General features: G+C 44.4%; 1 protein-coding gene and 1 non-coding gene across 3 annotated transcripts in view; one reads left to right on the forward strand and one right to left on the reverse strand.

Moving 5' to 3' along the window:
• The window catches only part of R3HDM2 (R3H domain containing 2), a 187,556-nt gene that overhangs the window by 2,590 nt on the left and 168,398 nt on the right, over positions 1–16,568 (forward strand). The gene's annotated exons all lie outside the window — the stretch shown is intronic.
• LOC116527845 lies at positions 13,053–13,160 on the reverse strand. The gene has a single exon (XR_004258761.1). It is a non-coding gene; the product is annotated as a U6 spliceosomal RNA (small nuclear RNA).

Raw genomic sequence — 16,568 nt, forward strand, 5'->3', positions numbered from 1 at the left:
CCCAGAATGCTGGGATTACAGGCGTGAACCACCTCGTCCAGTCTGGATTACCTTTCTCTTACAACGCTGCATAAGGGCATAGCCCACCTGTCCCCTCACTACCTTCAGGTTTTTATGCAAATGTCACTCATTTTTTTTTTGTTTTTGAGATGGAGTCTTGCTCTGTTGCCCAGGCTGGAGTGCAGTAGCATGATCTCGGCTCACTGCAACCACTGTCTCCTGGGTTCAAGCAGTTCCCCTGCCTCAGCCTCCTGAGTAGCTGAGATTACAGGTGCCTGCCACCCTGCCCAGCTAAACTTTTTTGTATTTTTATTAGAGGTGGGGTTTCACTATATGTTGGCCAGGCTGATCTTGAACTCTTGACTTCAAGTGATCCACCCAGCTAGGCTTCCCAAAGTGCTGGAACCACCACGCCCAGCCCAATTGTCACTTTTTTTTTTTTTTTTGAAATGGAGTTTTGCTTTGTTGCCCAGGCTAGAATGTAGTGGCGTGATCTTGGCTCACTGCATCCTCTGCCTTCTGGGTTCAAGCGATTCTCCTGCCTCAGCTTCCTGAGTAGCTGGGATTACAGGTGTGCACCACCACAACTGGCTAATTTTTGTATTTTTAGTAGAGACAGGGTATCACCATACTGGTCAGGCTGGTCTGGAACTCCTGACCTCAGGTGATCCGCCCACCTCAGCCTCTCACTCAAAGTATTGGGGTTACAGATGTGAGCCACTATGCCTGGCCCAAATGTCACTCTTAGCAGTGATATTCCCTTGGCTATCTGGATGGCAAAGTCTCTACTCTATATGCATTTACATAATTCCCTATCCCCCCTTTTCTGCTTTATTTTTTGCTTTAACTTTATCAACCTATAACATGTTATATATTGTAAGCTCCCACAGTAGAAAGTAACCTTCAGGGCCCAGCGCAGTGGCTCACAACTGTAATCCTAGCACTCTGGGAGCCTGAGGCGGGTGGATTACCTGAGGCCAGGAGTTCAAGACCAACCTGGCCAACATGACGAAACCACATCTCTACTAAAAATACAAAAAAAAATTAGCTGGGCTTGGTGATGGGTGCCTGTAATCCCAGCTATTTGGGAAGCTGAGGTGGGAGAATTGCTTGAATCCAGGAGGTGGAAGTTGTACTGAACTAAGGTCACACCATTGCACTCTGTCTCAAAATACAAAAAAGAAAAAGAAGTTTGAGACCAGTCTGGCCAACATGATGAAACCGCATCTCTACTAAAAATGCAAAAATTAGTTGGGCATGGTGGCACATGCCTACAGTCCCAGCTACTCAGGAGGCTGAGGCTGGAGAACGTCTTGAACCCAGGAGGCGGAGGCAGGAGAGCCGAGATTGTGCCACTGCACTCCAGCCTGGGCAATAGAGCAAGACTCTGTGTCTCAAAAAAAAAAAAAAGCTTCAGGAGAGCAGGTGTTTTGGTTTTTTAAAATTTTTTTGAAAGGTAGTCAACTTTATTCTCCTTAAACCACAAAAGAGATTCTTTGGACATCGCTAGTACAGAGTCTTGCCAAGGTCTTGGCTGGGGTGGAGCAGTTAGGTCAGAGGCCAGGATTCCTGCCACGTCTCTTTAAGATGTTAACACCCGGTTAAAAGACTCAGGGCAAGGGTGGTGCTGAAGCTGGCAGGACCCCTACCCCAAATCTGGGGGAGGCGGCTGCTTCTCTAAGAGGGCACGGGGTCCAGGCCACAGCGCCCAGGCTTTACAGTGCAGTGACTGCTGCACAGCGCCACATCTTTGGGGCACACAGCGACGGGTGAGGGCCGGCCCAGAAGCACCAGGGCCACTTCTCCATCTTCCTCTTGCAGGCCAGGGCATTTTTGTTTTATTAATTACTATATCTTCAGCACTTAGAACAGCACTTGACATGCAGTCAAGTGTGCAACAGATTTATTGACTGAGTAGGTAAGGAGTTTTTTCCTTGAACTCTTGCCATGAATTTCTGATTGTGATTAGTTGTCCTTGGAAGGGTGAGATAGGTTTTCACTAGGAAAAAGTAGTTTTCTAAGGTGCTCATTGAAAGAGGTAGAGATGTTTTTTCTTGGGACGTTTTTCTTTTGACAAACATCTTGTGCTTTCAGGCCATTGAATGAAAATACTCTGAGGGCAGAGAAGAGGATGGAGTGTGGAAATTCTTTGGTGTTAGTAGTCTTATCTCAGATTTCATGTGCCTAGAGTTTTTACCTACTTCATGCTCTTCCCTTAAGGTTTGTTCATATCCCTGTCAAGACAAATATCACTCGCGTTACCTCTGACCCTGGAGAGCTGAGAAGGCTGGTTCCACTTTGAACTTTTCAGTAGCCTGAAGATGTTAGTATTTATAGTCCCGGCCCTGTGGGCTACTTCCCACCCTCATCCCCCCAATTCATGTAGAGACCCTTGAGTTTAAAACTGTAAGAATAGGTTTCTCTACCAATGGTAGAATGTTCAGTTCTAATGAACACATGATCTTTTTTTCACAAAGTGATTTTGGGATGCATTTTAAGAAACTAAATTATGCTAAGTTTGAGGGTAAGAGTAGCAGGTAGGTGGGCACGGTGGCTCATGCCTGTAATCCCAGCACTTTGGGAGGCTGAGGTGGGTGGATCACCTGAGGTCAGGGAGACCAGCCTGACCAACATGGTGAAACCCTGTTTCTACTAAAAATACAAAAATTCCCTGGGCATGGTGACATGTGACTGTAATCCCAGCTACTCAGAAGGCTGAGGCATGAGAAGGGCTTGAACCTGGGAGGCAGAGTTTGTAATGAGCTGAGATTGCACAACTGCACTCCAGCCTGGGCAACAGAGTGAGACTCCCTCTGAAAAAAAAAAAAAAAAAAAAAAAAAAGGGAGCAGGCACCCTGTGTTCTGTGGATTATCCCTCATCCCTCATTTTATCTTTCCTTAGTTTCTTTTTTCTTATGTTTTTGAGACAGAGTCTCTCACTGTCACACAGGCCAGAGAGCAATGGTGTGATCTTCATTCACTGTAACCTCCCATCTCCTGGGTTCAAGGGATTCTCCTCCCTCAGCCTCCCGAGTAGCTGGGATTACAGGAACCTACCACACCCAGCTAATTTTTATAGTTTTAATAGATACAGAGTTTTGCCGTGTTTGCCCGGCTGGTCTTGAACTCCTGACCTCAGGTGATCCACCTGCCTTGGCCTCCTAAAGTGCTGGGATTACAGCCATGAGCCACTGTGCCCGGTCTATCTTTCCTTAGTTTCTTGGTTGGTACATTAGTTACCTTCATTGACCTTTTGGCTAGAGTAGCCTTGATGAGATTTCTCTTTGGGGCAGTTCGGCTACTCTTGAGCTCAGGAAGGCAAAGGGAGTGAAATGCCTTTTTTTTTTTTTTTTTTTTGAGACAGTGTCTTGCTCTGTTGCCCAGGCTGGAGTGCAATGGTGTGATCTTGGCTCACTACAACCTTTGCTTCCCAGGTTCAAGTGATTCTCCCGTCTCAGCCTCCTAAGTAGCTGGGATTACAGGTACCTGCCATCATGCCTGGCTAGTTTTTGTATTTTGTAGAGACGGGGTTTCACCCTTTTGGCCAAGCTGGTCTTGAACTCCTGACCTTAGGTGATTTGCCTACCTTGACATCTCAAAAGTGCTGGGATTACAGGTGTGAGCCACCATGCCTGGTCTGAAATGTGCTAATTTAGCCCTTTGGTGGCAAAGCTAAGGCTTTTGCTTAAACCTTTGCGAGGACATTGAAAGCTGCCAGACCTAGGAGAGAATGGTTAATGCGAGGTGCAAGAATTGGCAATCTGCTATACATTTGACTGGATATAGTTATTATGTTATTAGTATAAAGAAGTGACTACATCTTCTAGAATCATATTAGTAATTCTCATTTTGTGAATAATTTCTTTTTGTTTTGTTTTTCGAGACAGTCTTGCTTTGTCGCCCAAGCTCGTGACAAAACTTTGTTTTACATGCACAGTTATGAAAAATATCATATAGGCTTGGCGTGGTTGTTCACACCTGTAATGCAGCACTTTGGAAGTCTGAGACTGGAGGATTGCTTGAGCTTAGAAGTTTGAGGCTGTGGTGAGCTATGATTGTGCCACCATACTCTGGCCTGGGCGACAGAATGAGAGCCTATCTCTTTAAAAAAACCAAAAAAGGCTAGGTTTTCCAAATATACAGTTCATATTTTTGCTGGGCCAGTGTTTTTGTTGCATAAGTCAGTTGTAAGAATTTATGATTTTGGTTTATGAGGAACAGTATGGGCATCAAGAAATCCTTGGCGTCTTGGAAAAGGGTGGGTCAGACTTGTGAAAGCTTATAGGCTTAATAATAGAAAACTAGGAGGAAAGTAATTAATACTGTGATAATCCAAACTTAATGATAGGTACATTTGAAATATCTGGCCAGATGTGGTGGCTCACACCTGTAATCCCAGCACTTTGGGATGCCAAGGTGGGTGGGTCACTTGAGGTCAGGAGTTTAAGACCAGCCTGGCTGACATAATGAAACCCTGTCTCTACTAAAAATCAAAAAACTTAGCTGGGCATTATGGTAGCACATGCCTGTAATCCCAGCCACTTGGGAGGCTGAGTCATGAGATTGCTTGAACCTGGAAGGTGGAAGTTGCAGTGATTGAGATCATACCACTGTACTCCAGCCTGTAGCAGGTGAATGTATACCTATGAGAAGTGTTCGCTTATGGGTTTTTTTTTTTTTTCTTTTTTGAGACGGTCTTGCCCTGTCGCCCAGGCTGGAGTACAGTGGTGCGATCTCGGCTCACTGCAACCTTTGTCTTCCAGGTTCAAACAATCACTTCAGCCTTCTGCTTCAGTCTCCTGAGTAGCTGGGATTACAGGTGCCTGCCACCATGTCCGGCTAATTTTTGTATTTTTAGTAGAGATAGGGTTTCACCATGTTGGCCAGGCTGGCTTGAGCTCCTGGACTCAACAGTCCACCTGGCTAGGCCTCCCAAAGTGCTAGGTGTGAGCCACCACGCCTGGCCCGCTTATAGTTTCTAATGCTGTTGGTGGAGACAGCTCCCAGCAGCCGTCAAAATCAATGGGAAGAACATGGGAGACCTTGTAAAATTTAACAGATCGCCTTCCTTTTTTTTTTTTTTTTTTTAAAAATTTTCTACTGTCTTGAATCTTTCCTTTTTTTTTTTTTTTTGAGATGGGTTCTCGCTCTGTTGCCTAGGCTGGAACTCAGTGGCGTGATCTTGACTCACTGCAGCCTCTGCCTCCTGGGTTCAAGCAGTTCTCCCAGTTCAGCCTCTTGAGTATCTGGGATTACAGGGGCGCACATAATTCCTGTCTAATTTTTGCATTTTAGTAGAGATGGAGTTTAACCGTTTTGGCTTGGCTGGTTTCCAATCCTGACCTCAGGTGATCCACCTACCTTGGCCTCCCAAAGCTCTGTGGTTACAGGTGTGAGCCACTGCGTTTGACCACAGATCTCTTTTCATCCTTGTCTTCTTCCATTGTTTTTGTGGCATTCGTTACTGTTGACCCCTTTCCTTCTTGAAATATTTGGTGACACTATACTTTTCTACTTGCTTTCCTGGCTCTTTTGCTCCTGCCCATTATTTACTTATTTATTTGAAATGGCTCCTCACTCTGTCACCCAGGCTGGAGTGCAGTGGCACGATCTTCGCTCACTGTATCCTCCGCCTCCTAGGTTCAGGCCATTCTGCTATCTCAGCCTCCTGAGTAGCTGGGGTTACAGGCACATGCCACCATGCCCAGTCAATTTTTGTATTTTTAGTAGAGACGGGGTTTCACCATGTTGATCAGGCTGGTCTTGAACTGACCTCATGATCTGCCCACCTTGCCCTCCCAAAGTGCTGGGACAGATGTGAGCCACCAAACTTTATTTTTTATTTTGATACAGGGTCTTGCTGTGTTGCTTAGGCTGGAGTGCAGTGGCAGGATCATGACTCACTGCTGCCTTGACCTCCTGGGCTCAAGGCTCCCAGGTAGCTGGGACTGCAAGTGCACACCATCACACCCAGCTAATTTTATTTTTTTACTTTTGTAGAAATGAGGCCTTCCTGTGTTACTCAGGGTGGTCTTGAACTCTTGGGCTCAAGCAGTCCTCCCGCCTGGCCTCCCAAAGTGCCGGGATTATAGACATGAGTTACTTGGGAGCCTGAGGCGGGAGAATTCCTTGAACCCGGGAGGCGGAGATTGCAGTGAGCCAAGATCCCACCATTATACTCCAGCCTGGGGAACAAGAGTGAAACTCTGTCTCAAAAAAAAAAAAAAAAGAAATAGAATCTGTTAGAAATGGAGATGTGTGCATGCATGAGTAACAGAGCAAGAAGGAGAATAATAGTGGTAATGAGAAGGATGTGCTCTTGGGTGACTTCTAGTTTTTTGGGTTTCATGTCAGGGTGGATAGTGACTTCATTTATAAATTAGGGAATATAGGAAGATGCGCATTTGGGAATAAAAAGTGAGATGTTTGGTTTTGGAATTGTTGAATTTGAGGTACTTGTGGAACTATATGGAAATGCCTGCTAGGTGGTTGGATATACCAGTCCAGAGGTAGAGAAGTTGGTACTGGAGAGAGATTTGGGAGTCAGCAGTGTAGTAGTATATACGTTGTAGTTAAAGTGATGGGTTTGGGTCAACTTAGAGGCATGTTGAGACTGAAGAGCTGCAGGCTGAGGAGAGACCTTGGAGAACACCGATAGTTAAAGGTGTGACTTGTGGAAGCGGAGCCCTGGAAGAAATCTGAGGAGGCCTAAAAGTAGATCGAGACCATCCTGGTCAACATGGTGAAACCCCGTCTCTACTAAAAATACAAAAAACATGAGCTGGGCAGGTGGCGCGTGCCTGTAATCCCAGCTACTGAGGAGGTTGAGGCAGGAGAATTGCCTGAACCCAGGAGGCGGAGGTTGCGGTGAGCTGAGATCGTGCCATTGCACTCCAGCCTGGGTAACAAGAGTGAAACTCCGTCTCAAAAAAAAGTAGATGGAAAACTAGTAAAGGCTGGGCGCGGTGGCTCGTGCCTGTAATCCAGCCTGGGCAACATAATGAGACTTATCTCTATTAAAAAGAAGAAACAAGCTTTGTCTTTCAAGATGACTGCAAAGAGATGGACAGAGAGGACAGTAACTAGAGGGAACGTGGTGTACAAGGAGGAGTTTTTTTTAAAATGACAGACAGCATATTTATGTATATAGGAGAATGAGCAAGACAATACAGAGCCTTGGTAACAGAATGAAGTTCTTGAGCCTGTAAAGAAGATGCAGGCTAAAGCGGGGTAGAATTATTATCTCCTTCATTAAGATAAGGAAAAGGTTAGGAAAGGAATGGGGAGAAATGTTTGGTATCTGAACAAAGAAATTTGAGAGAGTTTTTGTCTTATGACCTTTATATTACTTGTGATGTAGGGGGCTTATTCTTTTGGGGCTGGGAGCTAATGTCTTAGTGTAAGGCAGATTGGTAGAATAGGGGCCTTGAGAAGAGAGGCAAATTCAAATAGCTATTGAGAGAATGGGAGGGTTAGCTGCTGAGGGTACTTGTATGGCTGGGCAGACAAAGGTATCATGGGGTAGTGAAAGGGCGGGAGAGCATTTCAAGCAGATACAATAGTCTGGACAAAGACCTAGAGGTATAAAAGAATATATATCAGGCTGGGCATGGTGGCCCACACCTGTAATCCTAGAACTTTATGAAGTCAAGGCAGGAGGATCACATCATGTCAGGAGTTTAAAAGCAATCTGGGAAACATTGTGAGACCCCCATCTCTACCAGAAATTAAAGCAATTAGATGGATGTGGTGGCATGCAGCTCTTTATCCCAGCTACTCTTGAGACGGAGTTGGGAAGATCACTTAAGCCCAGGACTTTGAGGTTGCAATGAGCTGTGATTACACCACTGTACCCTAGCCTGGTCAACAGAGTGAGACCCTGTCTCTAAAAAAAGAAAAAGGTGGGCCAGGTATGGTGGCTCACGCCTGTAATCCCAGCATTTACGGAGGCCGAGGTGGGTGGATCACAGGGTCAGGAATTCAAGACCAGCCTGGCTAATATGGTGAAACCCCATCTCTACTAAAAATACAAAATTTAACCAGGCATGGTGGCGGGAGCCTGTAGTCCCAGCTACTTGGGAGGTTAAAGCAGGAGAATTGCTTGAACCCAGGAGACAGAGGTTGTAGTGAGCTGAGATCGTGCCGCTGTACTCCAGCATGGGCGACAGAGTGAGACTCCGTCTCAAAAACAAAACGAAACGAAAAAACAGATGGCTGGTTACATTGGCTCATGCCTGTAATTTGTAATCCCAGCACTTTGGGAGGCTGAGATGGGCAGATCATGAGGTCAGGAGTTCGAGACCAGCCACGCCAATATGATAAGACTCCATCTCTACTAAAAATACAAAAAATTGGCTGGGCGAGGTGGCCCATGCCTGTAATCCCAGCACTTTGGGAGACTGAGGGGGGCAGATCACAAGATCAGGGGTTTGAGACCAGCCTGACCAATATGCTGAAACCCCATTTCTACTGAAAATACAAAAGTTAGTCAGGCATGGTGGCAGTTGCCTGTAATCCCAGCTACTCGGGAGGTTGAGGCAGGAGAATTGCTTGAACTCGGGAGGCAGAGGTTGCAGTGAGCCTAGATTGCAACATTGCACTCCAACCTGAGCGACACAGAGTGAGACTCTGTCTCAAAAAAATACCAAAAAAAACCCCCAAAAATTAGCCGGGCTTGGTGGTGCTTGCCTGTAATCCTAGCTACTACGGAGGCTGAGGCACGAGAATCTCTTGAACCTGGGAGGCGGAGGTTGCAGTGAGCTGAGATCACACCATTGCACTCCAGCTTGGGCGACAGCAAGACTCCATCTCAGAAAAAAAAAGGAAAAGAGAGTATAGTTGGTATCTATGGAGCAGTATTTTGAATGGCTGAAGAGAAGGATATATTTAGGGCCTGATTTTATGGTGGGCTTAGAAGCTATATTAAGGAATTCGGAATATTTTGAGGCAAAGGTGAACCTCGGAAGATTTTTAATCAGAGAAATGAAATGATTATGTTGTATTTTACAAAGGAAACTGGCAGCAATTTGAAATACTTATACTGGATTTAGAGTAGAGGGAGTGACACTTGTTAGGAGGCTGTTGTAGTCTATATAAGAGATATTGAGGCTCGGCATGGTGGCTCATGGCTGTAACCCCAGCACTTTGGGAGGTTGAGGTGGGCAGATCACCTCAACTCTTAAACCTCACCTCAAACTCTCAGGAGTTTGAGACCAGCCTGGCCAATATGGTGAAACCCCATCTCTACTAAAACTACACACAAAAGAATTAGCTGGGCATGGTGGTGGGTGTCTGTAATCCCAGTTACTGGGGAGGCTGAGGCAGGAGAATCACTTGAACCCAGGAGGCAGAGGTTACAGTGAGTTGAGATTGCACCACTGTACTCCAGCCTGGGCAACAGAGTGAGACTCCGTTTAAAAAAAAAAAGAGATATTGAAATCAGGGTAGCCTAGAGTATGCTGCGTAAGAAACAGTCTCCAAATCTCAGTAGCTTGAAACAATTAGTTTACTTTCCACTGGCACTACACGTCCATCAAAGATAGGCTAGAGACTTTTAGTTGTTCAAGGACAAAGACCAACAGGGCAGCCAGTGTAACCACCATTGGGAACATTGCCAGTTGCTCTGCTGAAGGCAAAAGAAAGCTGGAGGCCTTGCCCCATTAATGAAATGCTCTGTGGAGGAGTAATGAGAATGGAGGAGAGGGAACAGAGCTGAGATGAGCAGATGGATCTGTGTGAGTTGGTGCCAGAATTTCCAGAATTTGAAGATTGTTTAAATTTGGGAAGAGGGGAGGAATCGTGGATGGATGACTCGCAGGTTTGTGTCTTGGGCGAACTGGGTGGTGTGGCTTACTGAGATAAGAAAAGGGTGGGTTTGGGCTTAGAGGAAATGTTGGTACAGAGTTCACTTTTGGAAATGTGTAGCAGCTAGTTGTCTAAATGGATCTGGAGTGCTAGAGAGAGGCAGAGGTATTTAGATTTGGAAGTCCTCTCCACAAGAAGGTTTAATCTATGATAGGGAACAAGGTTACCCAGGGCAAACTTAAGAGAGTGCTAGGAGAGCTGACAAGGAGCCCCAGGAAATACCAGAATTTTAGGGACACTCCTGGCCTGAAGACATTGGATTTTAATGTTAAGATTGACATTTTTGGGCTGGGCGTGGTGACTCACACCTGTAATCCTAGCACTTTGGGAGGCCAAGGTGGGCAGATCACCTGAAGTCAGGAGTTCAAGACCATCCTGGTCAATGTGGTGAAACCTCATCTCTACTAAAAAATACAAAAAGTACTGGGCATGGTGGCACGTGCCTGTAATCCCAGCTACTTGGGAGGCTGAGGCAGGAGAATTGCTTGAACCTGGGAGGCGGAGGTTGCAGTAAGCTGAGATCGTGCCATTGCACTCCATCCTGGGCGACAGAGCAAGACTCTGTCTCAACAAAGGAAAAGAAAAGTAGCTGGGCGTGGTGGTGGGCGCCTGTAATTCCAGCTGCTTGGGAGGTTGAGGCAGGATAATTTGCTTGAACCCAGGAAATGGAGGTTGCAGTGAGCTGACACGGCGCCACTATACTCCAGCCTGGGCAACAGAGTGAGACTCTGTCTCAAAAAAAAAAAAAGAAAAAGAAAAGATTGCAGCCTGTGCCCATTCTTCACAATCCAGTACTTTTTTGAGGAAGGAGCAAACGTAAGCTGGGAAGCTTTATTTTTCATCATTTGATATATTCTTTACAGAATGTTAGTTCTCACTTATTTGTGCCAATGGAGGACTTAGTTTTATTGGTCCATGGATGGAATGCATTATAATTCTTTGATTTTGGATATATTTTGCAAAAATTTTGACAAAGTTACCTGTAAGCTGGCAAGACACACACACAAAAAGAACAAATAATGTGATAATATCGTGGGAGCATAGTGTAACACATATTAGATCATTTAATCCTCAGAATAATAATCCTCATGGAATAGTATTGTATTATCCCCATTTCACAGTGAGGCTTAGTGAGATTAGGTTGGATTATGTGTCCATTATCATCTGGCCAGGATATAAAGCCCAGTTTGATGTGGAAGTCTTTTCTTTTGAGATGTAGTTTTGCCTTGTAGCCCAGGCTGGAGTGCAATGGTGGGATCTCTGCTCACTGCAACGTCCAGCTACTGGGTTCAAGTGATTCTCCTGCCTCAGCCTCCTAAGTAGCTGGGATTACAGGCGTGCGCCACCATGCCTGGCATATATAAGTAAATAAATAAATAAATAAATAAATAAATATTTTTTTTCCCGAGACGAAGTTTTACTCTGTTTCCCATGCTAGAGTACAGTGGCGTGATCTTGGCTCACTGCAACCTCCACCTTCCGGGCTCAAGTAATTCTTGTGCCTCAGCCTCCCAAGTAGCTGAGATTGCAGGAGTGTGTCATGCCTGGCTCCTTTTTGTATTAGTAGAGACAGGGTTTCACCATGTTGGTCAGTTTGGTCTTGAACTCCTGACCTCAGGTTATCTGCCTCTCTGAGCCTCCCAAAGTGCTGGGACTACAGGCGTGAGCCACTGCGACAAGCCTAATTTTGTATTTTTAGTAGAGATGGGGTTTCACCATGTTGGTCAGGCTGGTCTCAAACTCCTGGTGGGTAATCCACCCACCTCAGCTTCCCAAAGTTCTGGGATTACAGGCGTGAACCACAGCGCCCCGCCTAGGCTTTGTTATTTTATTTTTATTTTTTGGAAACAGAGTCTCACTCTGTTGCCCAGGCTGGAGTGCAGTGGCGCAATCTCAGCTCACTGCAAACTCCACTTCTCAGATTCAACTGATTTTCCTGCCTCAGCCTCTTGAGTAGCTGGGACTACAGGCATGCACCATAACTCCTAGCTAACTTTTTGTATGTTTAGTAGAGATGGGGTTTTGCCATGTTTTCCAGGCTAGTCTCGAACTCCTGGACTCAGACAATCCACCCTTCTTAACCTCCCACAGTGCTAGTTTACAGGTGTGAGCCACCGTGCATGGCCTGAAGTCTGTGCTTTTAACCCTCATCTCAAATTGCCTTTTAGGACACAGCAAGTTTGTACTGGGCAGCCAAATATTTTGGTTAATGTTGCTTCTTGTTCTTTTTGGTTCCAACTTTTTATTTGGAAGAATTTCAAACCTATAGGAAAGGTGAAGGAATGATACAGTGAACACCAGTATGACTTTTACCTGTATTTACCAATTCATAATTTGCCACGTTTGTATGTTTGCTCTCTCTCTCTCCCTTCCTTTCTTTCCCTTCCTCCCCCGCTCCTCCTCTTTCCCTCCCCTCTGTCCTCCCTCCCTACACACATAGCACACACAGTTTTTTGTGTTATTGTATATTAGGAGTTTTATTCACATGTTAAGAAATAAATTACATCAGGACACCTCCATAATTTCCTTAGCATATATTGCCTGAGAACAATGGTGTTTTCCACAATACCATTATTAAGTTCACTATCACATTCAAAATATTTTACAGTGATATATTATAAATAGTCCATATTTAAGTTTCTTCAGTTATCTCAACGTGCTTTACAACTTCCCCCAACTGTCCTGGATTTCTTCAGGAAACACGTGTTGTGTTTAATCGTCGTATGTTTGTAGTCTCTTTTAACCTAGAGCAGTTCTCTTCTGCTTTTTTGTTTTTCATGTCATTAATATTTTTGAAGTGTCCAGGCCAGTTGTTCTGAAGAATGTTGTACAATTTGAATTTGTCATGATTAGATTCAAGTTAAATATACTTGGGAAGAATACTACCCAGGTGATGTTGTATGCACATAATGTCTCATTGTCTCATTATTGGTGATGCTAACTTTGATCACTTGGTTAAATTGATACCTGCTAAATTTCTTCATTGTAAAGGAATCTTTTCACTTTTTTTTTCCACCCATGGCTTTGTGATGTTAGATCTTTCCCCTTTATAATTAAGAAACAGCTGTGGGATGATACATTTAAGATTTCAGATCTCTTTTCCTCAGTAACCTTTTACCCAGTGACATTAGCATCCATTGATGATCCTTGTCTGAATCTGTTATTATACTAGTGGTTTCTTTTTTCCTTTTTAAATAGAATGCTTCATGAATTTGCATGTTATCCTTGGGCAGGGGCCTTGCTAAATCTTCTCTGTATTAGTCTAATTTTAGTATACGTGCTGTGGAAGTGAGCAGCAGTGATGGTTTGAATATGTTGATTTTCATATTTTCTCGTACCTTCTGCATTTATGGCTGGTATTGTTCTAAAGAGAAGAGCTTCTCTCCTCACTTTTGCTTTTGAGGATAACTATAGATTTGATAGTTTAAAACAATTCAACAAGTTAAAACCTACTGCTATTAATTTTAAATAAAAGTACCAGTAATATTCATTATTAGAAATACAAAAATTGTTCTGTGATTCCATGGATAGAAAGAAAAAAAAAGGAAAAAAAATACAAAAATTGTCCTAAATTTGATTTGAAGGGGCTTGAGGGAGCCCGTTCAGGCTGGCTGCTTTGTCCTTTTGCCATATATCCCTAACGTGTTTTGAGCACTTCCTTACACTCTGGCACAACAAGGGGTTCTCGGCTCACTTTGTGCTTTACTTGCACCAGACTTGGAATCAATTGTTTATGTAAGGAATCCTGATTCCTTTAATGGGGAATGGTTCCTTTAAAGAGAAATTGCTTCTCATTCTTGTTGGTGGAGTTTCGCCTTTGTTATTCAGGCTGGAGTGCCGTGGTGCGATGTTGGCTCACTGCAGTCTCCGCTTCTTGTATACAAATGATTCTCCTGCCTCAGACTCCCAAGTAGCTGGGATTACAGGCACTGCCATCATGCCCAGCTAATTTTTGTATTTTTAGTATAGACGGGGTTTTGCCATGTTGGCCAGGCTGGTCTTGAACTCCTGACTGCAGCTGATCTCCTGCCTTGGCTTCCCAAAGTTCTGGGATTATAGGCGTGAGACACCTTACCCGGCCTCCTCCTCATTCTTCATAATCTATTCTTTGTGTTTTTTTTGAGACAGAGTCTCGCTCTGTTGCCCAGGCTGGAGTGCAGTGATGTGATCTCAGCTTGCTGCAAATTTGCCTCCTGGGTTCAAGCGATTCTTGTGCCTCAGTTTCCTCAGTAGCTAGGATGATAGGCGCGCACCACCATGCTCAGGTAGGCTAATTATTGTATTTTTAGTAGAGAAGAAGTTGAACTCCTGAACTCAACTAATCAGTCTTCCTTGGCATCACAGAGTGCTGGGATTACAAGCGTGAGCCACTGTGCCTGGCCTATTCTTTGTTATTTATTTTTTTTTTTGCTGTTGTTGCCCAGGCTGGAGTGCAATGGTGCAGTCTTGGCTCACCGAAACCTCCACCTCCTGGATTCAAGCGATTCCCTTGTCTCACCCTCCCAAGTAGCTGGGACTAAAGGCATACACCACCACGACCGGCTAATTTTTTGTATTTTTAGGAGAGACAGGGTTTCTCTGTGTTGGTCAGGTTGGTCTCGAACTCCTGACCTCAGGTGATCCACCGCCTCAGCCTCCCAAAGTGCTGGGATTATAGGCATGAGCCACTGTGCCCAGCCAATTCTTTGTTATTTTTATGTGATCAATTATTTGTAATAAAAAAATGTAGAGTGGGCCAGGTGCAGTGGCTCACGCCTGTGATCCCAGCAGTCTGGGAGGCCATGACGGGTGGATCATATGAGGTCAGGAATTCACGGGTGACCAACATGGTGAAATTCTGTCTCTACTAAAGATACAAAAATATTTATCCAGGCATGGTGGCGTGCACCTGTAATCAATCTCAGCTACTCAGAAGGCTGAGGCAGGAGAATGGCTTGACCCTGGGAGGTGGAGGTTGCAAGTGAGCTGAGACCTAGACACTACACTCCAGCCTAGGTGACAGAGCAAGACTTGGTTTCCCAAAAAAAAAAAAAAAAAAAAAAAAAAGTGGATTACAGATCTAAGATCTTCTGTGTCTTCCCAGATGTGCTTGAGCAATAAAATATCTAACTTGAGGGTTTTTTGTTGTTGTTGTTGTTTGTTTGTTTTCGAGACAGTCTTGCCCTGTCACCCAGGCTGGAGTACAGTGGTGTCATCTTGGCTTCCTGCAGCCTCTACCTCCTGAGTTCAAGTGTCTCCTGCTTCAGCCTCCTACCTGGGATTATAGGTGCCCGCCACCACGCCTGGCTAATTTTTGTATTTTTATTAGAGACGAGGTTTCACCATTTTGTTGGTCAGGCTGGTCTTGAACTCCTTACCTGAAGTGATCTGCCTCCCTCGACTTCCCAGAGTTCTGGGATTACAGGCATAAGCCACTGTACCTAGCCTGTTTGTTTGTTTGTTTGTTTAAATAGAAGGTTGCACTGTATTGCCCAGGCTGGTTTTGAACTCATGTTTCTAGAAGATCATGGTCTCAAATGATCCTCCTACCTCAGCATCCCAAAGTGTTGGGGCTACAGGCATGAGAAACCATGCCTAGCCTTAACCTGAATTATTTCACAGAATGAAGTGATTTATAAGTAGTTATGGTGACTTGCCATGGGAAATGGGATATTGCACAGAAGATTGGCATTGTATTGCTTTTTTCCCCTAACTTGGTGGTGATATATGAATGTGAAAATAAGCTTTCTTTTCTTTTTTTTTTTTGAGATGGAGTCTCGCTCTGTCGCTCTGTTGCTCAGGCTAGAGTGCAGTAGCACAATTTCGGCTCACTGCAGCCTCCGCCTTATGGGTTCTCTCTTTAGAGAGAACAAAGGAAAGAGTCACATATCCTGTGTTCAAAGAACTAATTCATTTGGTGTGAGACATATTCATATTGGTTACTGTTTTTTTTTTGGTTACTGTTTTATAATGCTTTGAGCAGTTTTCTACTTAGGGGGGCAGTTTTTGACTTTGTGGGGCTGACTAGGTTTTCCTTGCTGCCACTCTCAACAAACAATATGATTTCTCACACACGTCGGAATTTGCTGTCAACAGGGTATTACAATTCAAGGTGAGATTTGGGCGGGGTTACAAAGCCTAACCATATCAGGGTGTTCAGGGTATTGAACATTTCTGTTGGAGCATAGTTTTATGGTTCTTTATGAGCTCTAATGTTTTAGAAAGTCTGAAATACAATTTAGCCTTGGAATTGGGATCTGATACACCAAAATCACTTATGATTTGACCAGCTTGAGAATGTATCGCTCTGGGACTCTACATGAAACGAGACATGTCAGTCTTGTCCACAAAAATATTTTGCACTGAAAATGAAACCCATTAAATGTATCTGCATATTCCTTGGATGTGGAAACATATAAATAAGCTTCAGGGAAGGCGATGATGTGTTAGTAACATGTTCCTTTGAAACAGTTAAAATTCTGCATGTTAGGCCATGGGTCATGCCTGTAATCCCAGGACGTTGGGAGGTTTTGAGGCAGGTGGCTGACTTGAGGTCAGGAGTTTGAGATCAGCCTGGCGAACATAGTCTCTACTGAAAATACAAAAATTAGGTAGTTGTGGTGGCAGATGCTTGTAATCCCAGCTACTCAGGAGTTAGGAATCTGAGGCAGAATTGCTTAAGCTTCGGAGATGGAGGTTGCAGTGAACCAAGATCTCACCACTGT

Source organism: Sapajus apella, unplaced genomic scaffold (genome assembly GCF_009761245.1).
Source record: "Sapajus apella isolate SASKATOON/1434 unplaced genomic scaffold, GSC_monkey_1.0 scaffold2, whole genome shotgun sequence".
Taxonomy (NCBI): Eukaryota; Metazoa; Chordata; class Mammalia; order Primates; family Cebidae; genus Sapajus; species Sapajus apella.